General features: G+C 41.4%; 10 non-coding genes across 10 annotated transcripts; all 10 read left to right on the top strand.

Moving 5' to 3' along the window:
• The first annotated feature begins 9,867 nt into the window (after window positions 1-9,867).
• On the top strand, window positions 9,868-9,940 carry TRNAF-GAA (transfer RNA phenylalanine (anticodon GAA)). Its single transcript has one exon. It is a non-coding gene; the product is annotated as a tRNA-Phe (tRNA).
• A 348-nt stretch (window positions 9,941-10,288) lies between these two features.
• On the top strand, window positions 10,289-10,361 carry TRNAF-GAA (transfer RNA phenylalanine (anticodon GAA)). The gene has a single exon. It is a non-coding gene; the product is annotated as a tRNA-Phe (tRNA).
• Window positions 10,362-12,131: 1,770 nt separating this feature from the next.
• TRNAF-GAA (transfer RNA phenylalanine (anticodon GAA)) lies at window positions 12,132-12,204 on the top strand. The gene has a single exon. It is a non-coding gene; the product is annotated as a tRNA-Phe (tRNA).
• Window positions 12,205-12,552: 348 nt separating this feature from the next.
• On the top strand, window positions 12,553-12,625 carry TRNAF-GAA (transfer RNA phenylalanine (anticodon GAA)). The gene has a single exon. It is a non-coding gene; the product is annotated as a tRNA-Phe (tRNA).
• Window positions 12,626-13,490: 865 nt separating this feature from the next.
• Window positions 13,491-13,563, top strand: TRNAF-GAA (transfer RNA phenylalanine (anticodon GAA)). Its single transcript has one exon. It is a non-coding gene; the product is annotated as a tRNA-Phe (tRNA).
• Window positions 13,564-14,428: 865 nt separating this feature from the next.
• Window positions 14,429-14,501, top strand: TRNAF-GAA (transfer RNA phenylalanine (anticodon GAA)). Its single transcript has one exon. It is a non-coding gene; the product is annotated as a tRNA-Phe (tRNA).
• Window positions 14,502-15,366: 865 nt separating this feature from the next.
• TRNAF-GAA (transfer RNA phenylalanine (anticodon GAA)) lies at window positions 15,367-15,439 on the top strand. Its single transcript has one exon. It is a non-coding gene; the product is annotated as a tRNA-Phe (tRNA).
• Window positions 15,440-16,304: 865 nt separating this feature from the next.
• On the top strand, window positions 16,305-16,377 carry TRNAF-GAA (transfer RNA phenylalanine (anticodon GAA)). Its single transcript has one exon. It is a non-coding gene; the product is annotated as a tRNA-Phe (tRNA).
• Window positions 16,378-16,988: 611 nt separating this feature from the next.
• On the top strand, window positions 16,989-17,061 carry TRNAF-GAA (transfer RNA phenylalanine (anticodon GAA)). The gene has a single exon. It is a non-coding gene; the product is annotated as a tRNA-Phe (tRNA).
• A 348-nt stretch (window positions 17,062-17,409) lies between these two features.
• On the top strand, window positions 17,410-17,482 carry TRNAF-GAA (transfer RNA phenylalanine (anticodon GAA)). The gene has a single exon. It is a non-coding gene; the product is annotated as a tRNA-Phe (tRNA).
• Window positions 17,483-17,605: the final 123 nt, after the last annotated feature.

The raw sequence follows: 17,605 nt of genomic DNA, 5'->3' as shown, positions 1-17,605 counted from the left end.
AGGCAGAAACCTACGTGGTTGTTGCGGAAAATAATAAAGTGCTTCCTTTTTAGAAAGATCCTTTAATTTTGTCGACTTAGACAGTTTTTTTTCTTGTTTTTTTCACTGCCTTAGTCAAGATGTCTGCTTTATTCTTGTGCAGGAGCTAATAATCCTCAGGCAATCCTGTATCAGTGTTATCTGAATCAGAGGTAATCTCCACTTCTGACATCACTTGTACATCAGAGTCTGATGAAACTGAAGAAGGAGATAGACGTCATGCGATTTTGCGTTTCTTAGCGCCTTTTTATCAGAGGACTTTGCTTACAGAAGCCTTGCAAGAGGTTGAGTCTTAAACCATACAAAGAACCTGAACCCAGAGTTCTCAGCAGGGGAGGCACAGCCTTGACATCTATCAGTAGTATGATCTTCCTGCAGGTGCTGATCACAATGCATACACATCCTATGTTTATTCTTATGCTTCCTTTTTCCTCATTACCTATGACTGAACATCTGCAGAAATGATGAATACGCCAGGTAAGTAAGTACATGTCACCTAAGCTCATAGACAGCCACAGCTGCCCTGAGCAAAATACATACCTTGTGCCAATAATAGAAACTGTTGCCCGGCAGAGTGCACAGAATGACACTGCCGCCAATACTTTTAAATTACCAGGTCCTGCGATACAAATGGGAATCCCGTGCATCAGACTCCTGCGGCCAGATCACTAAGGAACACGCCGGGGAAGGAATAAACAGTGCGACACCGCGCGTCAGACTTCCTGGGCAGCAGAATGCCGACAAGGGTGATACTCTCACTGGTTGCATGGAGACACTTGCAGGCAGAGCCAGAAGCATGGAATCCCTGTTGGAAGTGTCAGACCAGGATCACCTTTCGTCCATAACTCCAGGTATCTAGGATAGCCAGGGAACGGGAGAGCCGAGACACTCTTGGTATGCCAGAAGGGATAGGAGCAACAACCTTCCTAGGGTGGGGTTGTTTTATAGAGCTGCCAGCATGTTGATTGGTTAATTGATTAATTAATGTGTGTGTTTTCTTCTGTCCTAGTAGGAAAATAGTATGTTAACCCTTTGGTGTGCTGCCGAAGGATGAAATGGAATGCACTATAACCAACATGTGCAACATTTGCCACCCTCCTACCTTAGAGGCTCTGTCACCACATTATAAGTGCCCTATCTCCTACATAAGGAGATGGGCGCTATAATGTAGGTGACAGCAGTGCTTTTTATTTAAAAAAACGATCAGGTTTCACCACTTTATTAGCAATTTTAGATTTATGCTAATGAATTGCTTAATGCCCAAGTGGGCATGTTTTTACTTTAGACCAAATGGGTGTTGTACAGAGGAGTGTATGACGCTGACCAATCAGCGTCCTGCACTACTTTCCATTCAATTAGTCAGCGCATAGGGATCCTTTTAGATCGCTATGTGCTATCTTATACTAACACATTAACGATACTGAAGTGTTTAGACAGTGAATAGACATTCCACGGGATGTCTATTCACAATCTGTGCACTTCGTTACTGTTTCTGTGATAGTTACAGCCCAGCAGTTGGGTCTGGTTTTTTTTCTACTTACAAGTAAATTAGTTGCTATGTAGGAATATTACTTCTGCCAAAAACATTAATTTATCAGGTTAATGATGTTGGACTGCTGTTTTTTTGACCACTACTATATATGTAAATCAAGGACTATTTTTATTTCTCGTTGTGAAGTTATTTTACCACTTTCTTTGAGGGACACAGATGACCTTGGGGTATAGCTGCTGTGACAAAGATGCAGACACTAGGCAAAAAAATTAAATAAAATTGTAGCTCCTCCTACCCCACTATACTCCTCCTGCAGAGACTGAGCTTATCCGTTTGTACAAATGCAGAAGGAGAAGTAGAGAAATACATAATTGGTTACAAGAAACCATATAAAATCCAGAGGAAAAAAGTCCCATTGTAGAGAAGTGAATGTCTAAAAATACAAAAATTGGGCGGGGTTGTGTTCTTAATGAAAAATCCCAGAAGGGGATTTTACAATAAGTAACAAAAATTCAGTTTTCTCCTCCAAGCCATTGGGGGAAACAAGATGAACGTACGACATTCTAAAGAAGTTCTCAGGGGTGCGAAAAGTATAAGTACAGTCCGTGCACTGTCACCTGTAAAACCATGTGACAGACGTATCAAGAACACAAAGTATTTATCTCTTCAATTTAGTAATGAGCTGTGGGTAATAAAATGTGAGTTTGAAAAAGTAAACCGTTTAGCGCAGCATACAATGCAAATGTCAATTCCTGAAAATATAGTCTTTGATTCTGTCTGGGGAGATGAAAATACAGTTGGAGCATCAGAAGCAGACTGTTACAGACAGACAGGTCCGATGTGCTGCAAGCACATCCAGGTGAACTAGGAGCATCCTCTAGAATAGGCAGTTCCATCTTTAGCAGGAAGAGAAAGCCACCACAAAGGCTACATAGCGATAAGAAGCAGATCTAGATCTCATTTGTCTCCAAGATGAAATCTGAAGGAGTAATGGGGCCGGATGGCGGGACCCTAGGTTGGAAAGTAAGGTCAAGCCTCGGAAAACAAACCAACCTTTGCTGGAGGAGGCAGCAGGAGACATTCTACAGAACTCGCAGAGGGAGTCCAAATGTGTCTCTCAGCCCACAATAGGATCCTGAGTGAACTTTACCATGCTTTTAGAGCTGCGGGTCACCATAATGGTTTAACCCCTTAAGGACGCAGCCTAGTTTGGGCCTTAAGGCTCAGAGCCCATTTTTCAAATCTGACATATTTCACTTTATGTGGTAATAACGTCGGAATGCTTAAACCTATCCAAGCGATTCTGAGATGGTTTTCTCGTGAGGCATTGGGCTTCATGTTAGTGGTAAAATTTGGTCGATATATTCAGTGTTTATTTGTGAAAAATGGCAAAATTTTGAGAAAATGTAGAAAAAATAGCATTTTTCTGAATTTAAATGCATCTGCTTGTAAAACAGATGGTTATACCACCCAAAATAGTGACTAGTTCACATTTCCCATATGTCTTCTTTAGATTGACATCGTTTTTTGAACATTCTTTTATTTTTCTTGGACGTTAAAAGGCTTAGAACATAAACAGCAATTTCTCATATTTTTAAGAACATTTCAAAAGCCTTTTTTTTAAGGTACCTGTTCAGTTCGGAAGTGGCTTTGAGGGGCCTATGTATTAGAAACCCCCATAAAACACCCCATTTTAAAAACTAGACCCCTCAAAGTATTCAACACAGCATTTAGAAGTTTTTTTTAACCCTTTATGCATTTCACAGGAATTAAATCAAAGTGGATGTGAAATTTGCAAATTAAATTTTTCTTGCTGAATTTCAATTTTATTCCATTTTTTTTTCTGTAACACAGAAGGTTTTACCAGAGAAACACTACAAAATATGTATTGCCCAGATTCTGCTGTTTTTAGAAATGTCCCACATGTGGCTCTAGTGTGCTCGTGGACTAGAACACAAGCCCCAGAAGCAAAGAAGCACCTAGTGCATTTTGGAGCCTCCTTTTTTTATTAGAATATATTTTAGGCAGCATGCCCGGTTTGAAAAGGTGTTGAGGTGCCAAAACATTAGGAATCCCCCAAAAGTGACCCCGTTTTGAAAACTACACACCTCAAGGAATTCATTTATGGTTGTGGTTACCATTTTTACCCCACAGTGTTAACACAGCACGTATTTGAATTGGGCTGTGAAATTAAAAAAATTTCATTTTTCATCAACATTTCTTATTTTCACAGGGCACAAAATACCCCATTTTGTTGCCCAATATGTCCTGAGTGCGGCAATACCCCATTTGTGGTGATAAACTGCTGTTCGCGTCCATGGGAGGCCTTAGGAGGAAAAGAGCGCTATGTGTTTGCTGGATTGGTTATCGGGTGCCATGTCGCATTTGCAGAGCCCCAGAGGTATCAAAGCAATGGAAACCCACCAGAGGTGACCCCATTTTGGAAACTACACCCCTCAAGGAATTCATTTACATTTCATTTCAATACCCCATTTGTGGTGATAAACTGCCGTTTGGGCCCATGGGAGGGCTCAGAAGGAAAGGACCACCATTTTGCCTACTGGGGATTTTCTGGTGCTAAGTCATGTATACAGAAGCCCCTGAGGAACCATTACAGTTGAAACCCCCGAGAAGTTACCCCATTTTAAAAACGACACCCCTTAAGGCATTCATCTAGAGGTGTCGTAAGCATTTTGACCGGGGACATACACCCCATAAACTGTAATGTGGGTTCTCCTGAGTATGGCAATACCCTCAATGTGGCTGTTATCAGCTGCCTGGGCACGCAGCAGGGCCCAGAGGGGAAAGACTAGGGGGGATAAGCTGTGCGGAGTGCATCAGGGTAAGTAAAACTGGGGTAGATTCAAAATCAAGGGACGTATGATAAATTTTAAAACACTTTCATACAGAGCCTTAGTTTTTCAGGACACGTGTCACATTGATATATTGTGTCCTTCCTTATCCCCCTCTTATAGCAGACTTTGTACCTCTTTTGACTTTTTCCTTTCTTGCCAGTTTGGGGAACTTCTCCTGGAAAGTGTTGCCCTGGTACGATGCGTGTGGCCCCGCTTCCAGAAGTACTGGGTACCCCCCCTTCTTGGTCCCTAAAGATTAGTTTCTTGATAACCACCTCTTGAAATTCCAGGAAAGTTCCCGTCTGGCCTGCACATCGATGTGGTAAGTACGCATTGTACAATGCCATCTGTTCTTATACCACACCGCATGGCGCTGTAGGGCTTCAGGACTTGATCTGACAAGTCCACCCCTCCCATGTACCTATTGTAGTCCAGGATGCAGTCTGGTTTGGTGGTCTCTGTACTGGTACCTCGTACTGGTACATGGGTACTGGTGTGGCCATGTATTGTCAATACAAGGGCATCTCTCTTGTCTTGTACTTGACACACAATATGTTGCTGCTAGATTGTGCCCTACTCTCACCCCTTCTGAGTGTTTGCCCAAGCAGTCTCTTAGGGAGGCCTCTCCGATTTCTTCTAGCAGTGCCGCATGCCGCAGAACTTCTGGAAGCGAGGCAGTTGAAGAGTGGGACGCTGGTATAAAAATTATCCAGGTAGAGGTGGTAACCCTGGTCCAGCAGTGGGTGCACCAAATCCCACACAATTTTTGCATTAACTCCCAGCAAGGGGGGGCATTCTGTGGACTGAATACTGGTGTCCTTCCCTTTTTATATATCCTAAATTTGTAGGTATACCCTGATGCACTCTCGCACAGCTTATACATCTTCACGCCATACCTTGCCCTCTTACCCGGCAGGTACTGGCGGAATTGAAGCCTCCCTTTAAAATGTACCAAGGACTCATCAATAGAAATACACATCTCGTGGTGTATGCTTGTGAAAACCGGGTACTGAAACGGTCTAATAGGGGTCTCCATTTATACAAACGGTCAAAACTGGGGTCATCTCGGGGTGGGCACTGCTCATTATCAGTATAATGTAAGAAGCGAAGTATTGCCTCATTTTTCTTTTTTTTTTTTAGGTTCCAGTTCAGTTCTGAAGTTGCTTTGAGGGGCCTATATATTAGAAACCCCCATCAAACACCCCATTTTAGAAACTAGACCCCTCAAATTATTCATAACAGCATTTAGAAAGTTTATGAACCCTTTAGGTGTTTCACAGGAATTTAGAGCAAAGTAGAGGTGAAATTGTCATTTTTTTTTTGGTCAGAAAATCCTTTTTATTCCATTTTTTTTCTGTGAAACGGAAGGTTTTACCAGAGAAACGCAACTCAATACTTATTGCCCAGATTCTTCAGTTTTGAGAAATATCCCACATGTGGCGCTAGTGCGCTAATGGACTGAGGCACCGGCCTCCGAAGCAAAGGAGCACCTAGTGGATTTTGATCCCTCCTTTTTTATTACGCACCATGTCTGGTTTGAAGAGGTCTTGTGGTGCCAAAACCATGGAAACCCCCCAAAAGTGACCCCATTTTGGAAACTAGACCCCTTGAGGAATTCATTGCAGTTTTCATGGGGTGCATGTGGCTTTTTGATCAGTTTTTATTCTATTTTTAAGAGGCGTGGTGACTAAAAAACAGCAATTCTACTATTGTTTTTTATTCTATTTTTTTACAGCGTTCACCGTGCGCTATAAATTAAATTCACTTTATTCTGCGGGGCGATACGATTACGGCGATACAATATGTTTATAGTTTTTTTTATGTCTTATGGCGTTTGCACAATATAATACGTTTTGTAAAAAAGAATGTACTTTTTGTGTTACCTTATTCTAAGAGCCATAACTTTTTTATTTTTCCATCAAGAAAGCCGTGCGAGGACTTGTTTTTTGCGTAACGAACTGTAGTTTTGATCAGGACCATTTTTAGGTACATGCGACTTTTTGATCTCTTTTTATTCCATTTTTTAGGAGGTGAAGTGACCAAAAAATTGTCATTCTGGTACGTTTTATTATTATTTTCTTTTATGGCGTTCACCGTGCGGGATAAATAACAAAATAATTTTGTAATTCAGGCCGTTACGGACGTGGCGATACCATTTATGTATAGTTTTTGTTTAATTATTTTAATAATAAAGACTGATCAGGGAAAAGGGGGGATTTTTACTTTTATCACTTTTAAAACTTTAATTTTCTTATTTTTACACAACTTTTTTTTTACTTTTTTTTTTTTACTTTTTTACTTTGTCCCACTATGGGACATGAGGGCAGGAGGCCCTGATCGCTATTCTAAGACACTGCACTACATGCGTAGTGCAGTGTATTAGAGCTGTCAGCTGCTCACTGACAGCAAGCATAGTAGGGCCTGACTGTGTCAGGACCCACTAGGCTTCCGTCAATGGCGTATCCGGAGTCCTTTGTTAGGATTCTGGTTGCCATAGCCACCATCGCCGGCCGCTATCACGTAGGGGACTGTCGATGGCGGTTTAACCCCTAAGAAGCTGTGATCGCTATTGAACGGGTTAATCTGCGGGGACCACCACGATCGGTCCCTGCACATTGAGCTGTGATAGCCTGCTGTCGGAAACAGCAGCTATCACAGCTCATGAACGAGCGAACGGCACCGTGTTTCATCCATGACATACTATTATGTCATGGAGCGCGAACGATGCACTTACCATGACATAATAGTATGTCCTGGAGCGTTAAGGGGTTAAGTAGGAGACCTAAGTAATATTATCAGACTAGATAATATTTAATGTTTTTCTAGTAGGGGAGCCCAGAGAAGAAAACACATGGAAGGAGCGGTCCTGGCAAATGGGTGGAGAGGAGAGCCCCCCTCTGGGATGCATGACGCACCTCTAGGGGGAGAAAAAAGGGATTAGCCAGCAAAGCTGGAAATCAATCCCAGCGGACCAGAACTTCCTGATGAAGTTGGTCAATGTGACACTGAGCGTAGCGAATGGCTTCCATGGAAGAAGACCCCCGGGCGGACGCTGTAGTGAATACCCTAGGCAGGAAGGCTATGCACCTGAATAGTGAAGGCTGCCCCATATGATCAGACCGAAAAACCTACAGGGCTGGAGAGCTGCCATGACCCTGGCGAGGACCTTTGTGACAACATGAAGGGCATACGCCAGGCCGAAGGGGGGCTTGTGGAAGCACTGGTCCGATAAGCATACCATAAAAATGAGAAAGGACAGCCTGTAAATATCCGGAGTCGCAAAAAATATCAAGATCTTAAAGTGCGTAAGCCGAAATAGCTCAGTTGGGAGAGCGTTAGACTAAAGGTCCCTGGTTAGATTCCGGGTTTCGGCAGGTACTACTTTTCTTATAACTATGAATTGTGTCCCAGAAAAATCTAAATTCTTTGAAATTTTGGGGTGTATCAAAGCTTTCCTTCTCCCCGGATGTTTAGTCTCTGGATTCCCCAGGGCTGAATGTCGGGTTCCGCTGAGCACGTTTCCTCTCCTTGCTTGCTGTAAGTTTTAATGGTCAAAGTACTATTTTAATCTACAATTTCTGGTTGTAACAAAAGCTCCCTTTTTATTAAAGTGTTACGATTTTACATTATGTTGCGACAACTCTTTATCCATCCAAAAGTGAGAAAGGACAGCCTGTAAAGATCCGGAGTCGCAAAAAATTTTGGGGTGTCTCAAAGCTTCCCTTCTCCCCGGATGTTTAGTCTCTGGATTCCCCAGGGCTGAAGGTCGATTTCCGCTGAGCACATTTCCTCTCCTTGCTTGCTGTAAGTTTTAATGGTCAAAGTACTATTTTAATCTACAATTTCTGATTGTAACAAAAGCTCCCTTTTTATTAAAGTGTTACGATTTTACATTATGTTGCGGCAACTCTTTATCCATCCAAAGAGTCTAAAGGTCCCTGGTTCGATCCCGGGTTTCGGCAGGTACTACTTTTCTTATAACTATGAATCGTGTCCCAGAAAAATCTAAATTCTTTGAAATTTTGGGGTGTATCAAAGCTTCCCTTCTCCCCGGATGTTTAGTCACTGGATTCCCAGGGCTGAATGTCGGGTTCCGCTGAGCACATTTCCTCTCCTTGCTTGCTGTAAGTTTTAATGGTCAAAGTACTATTTTAATCTACAATTTCTGATTGTAACAAAAGCTCCCTTTTTATTAAAGTGTTACGATTTTACATTATGTTGCGGCAACTCTTTATCCATCCAAAAGTGAGAAAGGACAGCCTGTAAAGATCCGGAGTCGCAAAAAATTTTTGGGTGTCTCAAAGCTTCCCTTCTCCCCGGATGTTTAGTCTCTGGATTCCCCAGGGCTGAATGTCGGGTTCCGCTGAGCACATTTCCTCTCCTTGCTTGCTGTAAGTTTTAATGGTCAAAGTACTATTTTAATCTACAATTTCTGATTGTAACAAAAGCTCCCTTTTTATTAAAGTGTTACGATTTTACATTATGTTGCGGCAACTCTTTATCCATCCAAAAGTGAGAAAGGACAGCCTGTAAAGATCCGGAGTCGCAAAAAATATCAAGATCTTAAAGCTCCCTTTTTATCAAAGTGTTACGATTTTACATTATGTTGCGACAACTCTTTATCCATCCAAAAGTGAGAAAGGACAGCCTGTAAAGATCCGGAGTCGCAAAAAATTTTGGGGTGTCTCAAAGCTTCCCTTCTCCCCGGATGTTTAGTCTCTGGATTCCCCAGGGCTGAATGTCGGGTTCCGCTGAGCACATTTCCTCTCCTTGCTTGCTGTAAGTTTTAATGGACAAAGTACTATTTTAATCTACAATTTCTGATTGTAACAAAAGTTCCCTTTTTATCAAAGTGTTACGATTTTACATTATGTTGCGACAACTCTTTTGAATCGTGTCACAGAATAATCTAAATTCTTTGGGATTTTGGGGTGTCTCAAAGCTTCCCTTCTCCCCGGATGTTTAGTCTCTGGATTCCCCAGGGCTGAATGTCGGGTTCCGCTGAGCACGTTTCCTCTCCTTGCTTGCTGTAAGTTTTAATGGTCAAAGTACTATTTTAATCTACAATTTCTGATTGTAACAAAAGCTCCCTTTTTATTAAAGTGTTACGATTTTACATTATGTTGCGGCAACTCTTTATCCATCCAAAAGTGAGAAAGGACAGCCTGTAAAGATCCGGAGTCGCAAAAAATTATGGGGTGTCTCAAAGCTTCCCTTCTCCCCGGATGTTTAGTCTCTGGATTCCCCAGGGCTGAATGTCGGGTTCCGCTGAGCACATTTCCTCTCCTTGCTTGCTGTAAGTTTTAATGGTCAAAGTACTATTTTAATCTACAATTTCTGATTGTAACAAAAGCTTCCTTTTTATTAAAGTGTTACGATTTTACATTATGTTGCGACAACTCTTTATCCATCCAAAAGTGAGAAAGGACAGCCTGTAATGATCCGGAGTCGCAAAAAATATCAAGATCTTAAAGTGCATAAGCCGAAATAGCTCAGTTGGGAGAGCGTTAGACTGAAGATCTAAAGGTCCCTGGTTCGATCCCGGGTTTTGGCAGGTACTACTTTTCTTATAACTATGAATCGTGTCCCAGAATAATCTAAATTCTTTGGGATTTTGGGGTGTCTCAAAGCTTCCCTTCTCCCCGGATGTTTAGTCTCTGGATTCCCCAGGGCTGAATGTCGGGTTCCGCTGAGCACATTTCCTCTCCTTGCTTGCTGTAAGTTTTAATGGTCAAAGTACTATTTTAATCTACAATTTCTGATTGTAACAAAAGTTCCCTTTTTATCAAAGTGTTACGATTTTACATTATGTTGCGACAACTCTTTATCCATCCAAAAGTGAGAAAGGACAGCCTGTAAATATCCGGAGTCGCAAAAAATATCAAGATTTTAAAGTGTGTAAGCCGAAATAGCTCAGTTGGGAGAGCGTTAGACTGAAGATCTAAAGGTCCCTGGTTCGATCCCGGGTTTCGGCAGGTACTACTCTTCTTATAACTATGAATCGTGTCACAGAATACTCTAAATTCTTTGGGATTTTGGGGTGTCTCAAAGCTTCCCTTCTCCCCGGATGTTTAGTCTCTGGATTCCCCAGGGCTGAATGTCGGGTTCCGCTGAGCACATTTCCTCTCCTTGCTTGCTGTAAGTTTTAATGGTCAAAGTACTATTTTAATCTACAATTTCTGATTGTAACAAAAGTTCCCTTTTTATTAAAGTGTTACGATTTTACATTATGTTGCGACAACTCTTTTGAATCGTGTCACAGAATAATCTAAATTCTTTGGGATTTTGGGGTGTCTCAAAGCTTCCCTTCTCCCCGGATGTTTAGTCTCTGGATTCCCCAGGGCTGAATGTCGGGTTCCGCTGAGCACATTTCCTCTCCTTGCTTGCTGTAAGTTTTAATGGTCAAAGTACTATTTTAATCTACAATTTCTGATTGTAACAAAAGCTCCCTTTTTATTAAAGTGTTACGATTTTACATTATGTTGCGGCAACTCTTTATCCATCCAAAAGTGAGAAAGGACAGCCTGTAAAGATCCGGAGTCGCAAAAAATTTTTGGGTGTCTCAAAGCTTCCCTTCTCCCCGGATGTTTAGTCTCTGGATTCCCCAGGGCTGAATGTCGGGTTCCGCTGAGCACATTTCCTCTCCTTGCTTGCTGTAAGTTTTAATGGTCAAAGTACTATTTTAATCTACAATTTCTGATTGTAACAAAAGCTCCCTTTTTATTAAAGTGTTACGATTTTACATTATGTTGCGGCAACTCTTTATCCATCCAAAAGTGAGAAAGGACAGCCTGTAAAGATCCGGAGTCGCAAAAAATATCAAGATCTTAAAGCTCCCTTTTTATCAAAGTGTTACGATTTTACATTATGTTGCGACAACTCTTTATCCATCCAAAAGTGAGAAAGGACAGCCTGTAAAGATCCGGAGTCGCAAAAAATTTTGGGGTGTCTCAAAGCTTCCCTTCTCCCCGGATGTTTAGTCTCTGGATTCCCCAGGGCTGAATGTCGGGTTCCGCTGAGCACATTTCCTCTCCTTGCTTGCTGTAAGTTTTAATGGACAAAGTACTATTTTAATCTACAATTTCTGATTGTAACAAAAGTTCCCTTTTTATCAAAGTGTTACGATTTTACATTATGTTGCGACAACTCTTTTGAATCGTGTCACAGAATAATCTAAATTCTTTGGGATTTTGGGGTGTCTCAAAGCTTCCCTTCTCCCCGGATGTTTAGTCTCTGGATTCCCCAGGGCTGAATGTCGGGTTCCGCTGAGCACGTTTCCTCTCCTTGCTTGCTGTAAGTTTTAATGGTCAAAGTACTATTTTAATCTACAATTTCTGATTGTAACAAAAGCTCCCTTTTTATTAAAGTGTTACGATTTTACATTATGTTGCGGCAACTCTTTATCCATCCAAAAGTGAGAAAGGACAGCCTGTAAAGATCCGGAGTCGCAAAAAATTATGGGGTGTCTCAAAGCTTCCCTTCTCCCCGGATGTTTAGTCTCTGGATTCCCCAGGGCTGAATGTCGGGTTCCGCTGAGCACATTTCCTCTCCTTGCTTGCTGTAAGTTTTAATGGTCAAAGTACTATTTTAATCTACAATTTCTGATTGTAACAAAAGCTTCCTTTTTATTAAAGTGTTACGATTTTACATTATGTTGCGACAACTCTTTATCCATCCAAAAGTGAGAAAGGACAGCCTGTAATGATCCGGAGTCGCAAAAAATATCAAGATCTTAAAGTGCATAAGCCGAAATAGCTCAGTTGGGAGAGCGTTAGACTGAAGATCTAAAGGTCCCTGGTTCGATCCCGGGTTTTGGCAGGTACTACTTTTCTTATAACTATGAATCGTGTCCCAGAATAATCTAAATTCTTTGGGATTTTGGGGTGTCTCAAAGCTTCCCTTCTCCCCGGATGTTTAGTCTCTGGATTCCCCAGGGCTGAATGTCGGGTTCCGCTGAGCACATTTCCTCTCCTTGCTTGCTGTAAGTTTTAATGGTCAAAGTACTATTTTAATCTACAATTTCTGATTGTAACAAAAGTTCCCTTTTTATCAAAGTGTTACGATTTTACATTATGTTGCGACAACTCTTTATCCATCCAAAAGTGAGAAAGGACAGCCTGTAAATATCCGGAGTCGCAAAAAATATCAAGATTTTAAAGTGTGTAAGCCGAAATAGCTCAGTTGGGAGAGCGTTAGACTGAAGATCTAAAGGTCCCTGGTTCGATCCCGGGTTTCGGCAGGTACTACTCTTCTTATAACTATGAATCGTGTCACAGAATACTCTAAATTCTTTGGGATTTTGGGGTGTCTCAAAGCTTCCCTTCTCCCCGGATGTTTAGTCTCTGGATTCCCCAGGGCTGAATGTCGGGTTCCGCTGAGCACATTTCCTCTCCTTGCTTGCTGTAAGTTTTAATGGTCAAAGTACTATTTTAATCTACAATTTCTGATTGTAACAAAAGTTCCCTTTTTATTAAAGTGTTACGATTTTACATTATGTTGCGACAACTCTTTTGAATCGTGTCACAGAATAATCTAAATTCTTTGGGATTTTGGGGTGTCTCAAAGCTTCCCTTCTCCCCGGATGTTTAGTCTCTGGATTCCCCAGGGCTGAATGTCGGGTTCCGCTGAGCACATTTCCTCTCCTTGCTTGCTGTAAGTTTTAATGGTCAAAGTACTATTTTAATCTACAATTTCTGATTGTAACAAAAGCTCCCTTTTTATTAAAGTGTTACGATTTTACATTATGTTGCGGCAACTCTTTATCCATCCAAAAGTGAGAAAGGACAGCCTGTAAAGATCCGGAGTCGCAAAAAATTTTGGGGTGTCTCAAAGCTTCCCTTCTCCCCGGATGTTTAGTCTCTGGATTCCCCAGGGCTGAATGTCGGGTTCCGCTGAGCACATTTCCTCTCCTTGCTTGCTGTAAGTTTTAATGGTCAAAGTACTATTTTAATCTACAATTTCTGATTGTAACAAAAGCTCCCTTTTTATTAAAGTGTTACGATTTTACATTATGTTGCGACAACTCTTTATCCATCCAAAAGTGAGAAAGGACAGCCTGTAATGATCCGGAGTCGCAAAAAATATCAAGATCTTAAAGTGCATAAGCCGAAATAGCTCAGTTGGGAGAGCGTTAGACAGAAGATCTAAAGGTCCCTGGTTCGATCCCGGGTTTCGGCAGGTACTACTTTTCTTATAACTATGAATCGTGTCCCAGAATAATCAAAATTCTTTGGGATTTTGGGGTGTCTCAAAGCTTCCCTTCTCCCCGGATGTTTAGTCTCTGGATTCCCCAGGGCTGAATGTCGGGTTCCGCTGAGCACATTTCCTCTCCTTGCTTGCTGTAAGTTTTAATGGTCAAAGTACTATTTTAATCTACAATTTCTGATTGTAACAAAAGTTCCCTTTTTATTAAAGTGTTACGATTTTACATTATGTTGCGACAACTCTTTTGAATCGTGTCACAGAATAATCTAAATTCTTTGGGATTTTGGGGTGTCTCAAAGCTTCCCTTCTCCCCGGATGTTTAGTCTCTGGATTCCCCAGGGCTGAATGTCGGGTTCCGCTGAGCACGTTTCCTCTCCTTGCTTGCTGTAAGTTTTAATGGTCAAAGTACTATTTTAATCTACAATTTCTGATTGTAACAAAAGCTCCCTTTTTATTAAAGTGTTACGATTTTACATTATGTTGCGGCAACTCTTTATCCATCCAAAAGTGAGAAAGGACAGCCTGTAAAGATCCGGAGTCGCAAAAAATTATGGGGTGTCTCAAAGCTTCCCTTCTCCCCGGATGTTTAGTCTCTGGATTCCCCAGGGCTGAATGTCGGGTTCCGCTGAGCACATTTCCTCTCCTTGCTTGCTGTAAGTTTTAATGGTCAAAGTACTATTTTAATCTACAATTTCTGATTGTAACAAAAGCTCCCTTTTTATTAAAGTGTTACTATTTTACATTATGTTGCGACAACTCTTTATCCATCCAAAAGTGAGAAAGGACAGCCTGTAATGATCCGGAGTCGCAAAAAATATCAAGATTTTAAAGTGTGTAAGCCGAAATAGCTCAGTTGGGAGAGCGTTAGACTGAAGATCTAAAGGTCCCTGGTTCGATCCCGGGTTTCGGCAGGTACTACTCTTCTTATAACTATGAATCGTGTCACAGAATACTCTAAATTCTTTGGGATTTTGGGGTGTCTCAAAGCTTCCCTTCTCCCCGGATGTTTAGTCTCTGGATTCCCCAGGGCTGAATGTCGGGTTCCGCTGAGCACATTTCCTCTCCTTGCTTGCTGTAAGTTTTAATGGTCAAAGTACTATTTTAATCTACAATTTCTGATTGTAACAAAAGTTCCCTTTTTATTAAAGTGTTACGATTTTACATTATGTTGCGACAACTCTTTTGAATCGTGTCACAGAATAATCTAAATTCTTTGGGATTTTGGGGTGTCTCAAAGCTTCCCTTCTCCCCGGATGTTTAGTCTCTGGATTCCCCAGGGCTGAATGTCGGGTTCCGCTGAGCACATTTCCTCTCCTTGCTTGCTGTAAGTTTTAATGGTCAAAGTACTATTTTAATCTACAATTTCTGATTGTAACAAAAGCTCCCTTTTTATTAAAGTGTTACGATTTTACATTATGTTGCGGCAACTCTTTATCCATCCAAAAGTGAGAAAGGACAGCCTGTAAAGATCCGGAGTCGCAAAAAATTTTGGGGTGTCTCAAAGCTTCCCTTCTCCCCGGATGTTTAGTCTCTGGATTCCCCAGGGCTGAATGTCGGGTTCCGCTGAGCACATTTCCTCTCCTTGCTTGCTGTAAGTTTTAATGGTCAAAGTACTATTTTAATCTACAATTTCTGATTGTAACAAAAGCTCCCTTTTTATTAAAGTGTTACGATTTTACATTATGTTGCGACAACTCTTTATCCATCCAAAAGTGAGAAAGGACAGCCTGTAATGATCCGGAGTCGCAAAAAATATCAAGATCTTAAAGTGCATAAGCCGAAATAGCTCAGTTGGGAGAGCGTTAGACAGAAGATCTAAAGGTCCCTGGTTCGATCCCGGGTTTCGGCAGGTACTACTTTTCTTATAACTATGAATCGTGTCCCAGAATAATCAAAATTCTTTGGGATTTTGGGGTGTCTCAAAGCTTCCCTTCTCCCCGGATGTTTAGTCTCTGGATTCCCCAGGGCTGAATGTCGGGTTCCGCTGAGCACATTTCCTCTCCTTGCTTGCTGTAAGTTTTAATGGTCAAAGTACTATTTTAATCTACAATTTCTGATTGTAACAAAAGTTCCCTTTTTATTAAAGTGTTACGATTTTACATTATGTTGCGACAACTCTTTTGAATCGTGTCACAGAATAATCTAAATTCTTTGGGATTTTGGGGTGTCTCAAAGCTTCCCTTCTCCCCGGATGTTTAGTCTCTGGATTCCCCAGGGCTGAATGTCGGGTTCCGCTGAGCACGTTTCCTCTCCTTGCTTGCTGTAAGTTTTAATGGTCAAAGTACTATTTTAATCTACAATTTCTGATTGTAACAAAAGCTCCCTTTTTATTAAAGTGTTACGATTTTACATTATGTTGCGGCAACTCTTTATCCATCCAAAAGTGAGAAAGGACAGCCTGTAAAGATCCGGAGTCGCAAAAAATTATGGGGTGTCTCAAAGCTTCCCTTCTCCCCGGATGTTTAGTCTCTGGATTCCCCAGGGCTGAATGTCGGGTTCCGCTGAGCACATTTCCTCTCCTTGCTTGCTGTAAGTTTTAATGGTCAAAGTACTATTTTAATCTACAATTTCTGATTGTAACAAAAGCTCCCTTTTTATTAAAGTGTTACTATTTTACATTATGTTGCGACAACTCTTTATCCATCCAAAAGTGAGAAAGGACAGCCTGTAATGATCCGGAGTCGCAAAAAATATCAAGATCTTAAAGTGCATAAGCCGAAATAGCTCAGTTGGGAGAGCGTTAGACTGAAGATCTAAAGGTCCCTGGTTCGATCCCGGGTTTCGGCAGGTACTACTTTTCTTATAACTATGAATCGTGTCCCAGAATAATCTAAATTCTTTGGGATTTTGGGGTGTCTCAAAGCTTCCCTTCTCCCCGGATGTTTAGTCTCTGGATTCCCCAGGGCTGAATGTCGGGTTCCGCTGAGCACGTTTCCTCTCCTTGCTTGCTGTAAGTTTTAATGGTCAAAGTACTATTTTAATCTACAATTTCTGATTGTAACAAAAGCTCCCTTTTTATTAAAGTGTTACGATTTTACATTATGTTGCGGCAACTCTTTATCCATCCAAAAGTGAGAAAGGACAGCCTGTAAAGATCCGGAGTCGCAAAAAATTATGGGGTGTCTCAAAGCTTCCCTTCTCCCTGGATGTTTAGTCTCTGGATTCCCCAGGGCTGAATGTCAGGTTCCGCTGAGCACATTTCCTCTCCTTGCTGTAAGTTTTAATGGTCAAAGTACTATTTTAATCTACAATTTCTGATTGTAACAAAAGCTCCCTTTTTATTAAAGTGTTACTATTTTACATTATGTTGCGACAACTCTCTATCCATCCAAAAGTGAGAAAGGACAGCCTGTAATGATCCGGAGTCGCAAAAAATATCAAGATCTTAAAGTGCATAAGCCGAAATAGCTCAGTTGGGAGAGCGTTAGACTGAAGATCTAAAGGTCCCTGGTTCGATCCCGGGTTTCGGCAGGTACTACTTTTCTTATAACTATGAATCGTGTCCCAGAATAATCTAAATTCTTTGGGATTTTGGGGTGTCTCAAAGCTTCCCTTCTGCCCCGATGTTTAGTCTCTGGATTCCCCAGGGCTGAATGTCGGGTTCCGCTGAGCACATTTCCTCTCCTTGCTTGCTGTAAGTTTTAATGGTCAAAGTACTATTTTAATCTACAATTTCTGATTGTAACAAAAGTTCCCTTTTTATCAAAGTGTTACGATTTTACATTATGTTGCGACAACTCTTTATCCATCCAAAAGTGAGAAAGGACAGCCTGTAAATATCCGGAGTCGCAAAAAATATCAAGATTTTAAAGTGTGTAAGCCGAAATAGCTCAGTTGGGAGAGCGTTAGACTGAAGATCTAAAGGTCCCTGGTTCGATCCCGGGTTTCGGCAGGTACTACTTTTCTTATAACTATGAATCGTGTCACAGAATACTCTAAATTCTTTGGGATTTTGGGGTGTCTCAAAGCTTCCCTTCTCCCCGGATGTTTAGTCTCTGGATTCCCCAGGGCTGAA

The sequence above is a fragment of the Rhinoderma darwinii genome, chromosome 7, assembly GCF_050947455.1.
Source record: "Rhinoderma darwinii isolate aRhiDar2 chromosome 7, aRhiDar2.hap1, whole genome shotgun sequence".
Classification (NCBI taxonomy): Eukaryota; Metazoa; Chordata; class Amphibia; order Anura; family Rhinodermatidae; genus Rhinoderma; species Rhinoderma darwinii.
Note: the sequence above shows the minus strand (reverse complement) of the source record. Positions and strands in the feature narration are given on the sequence as shown.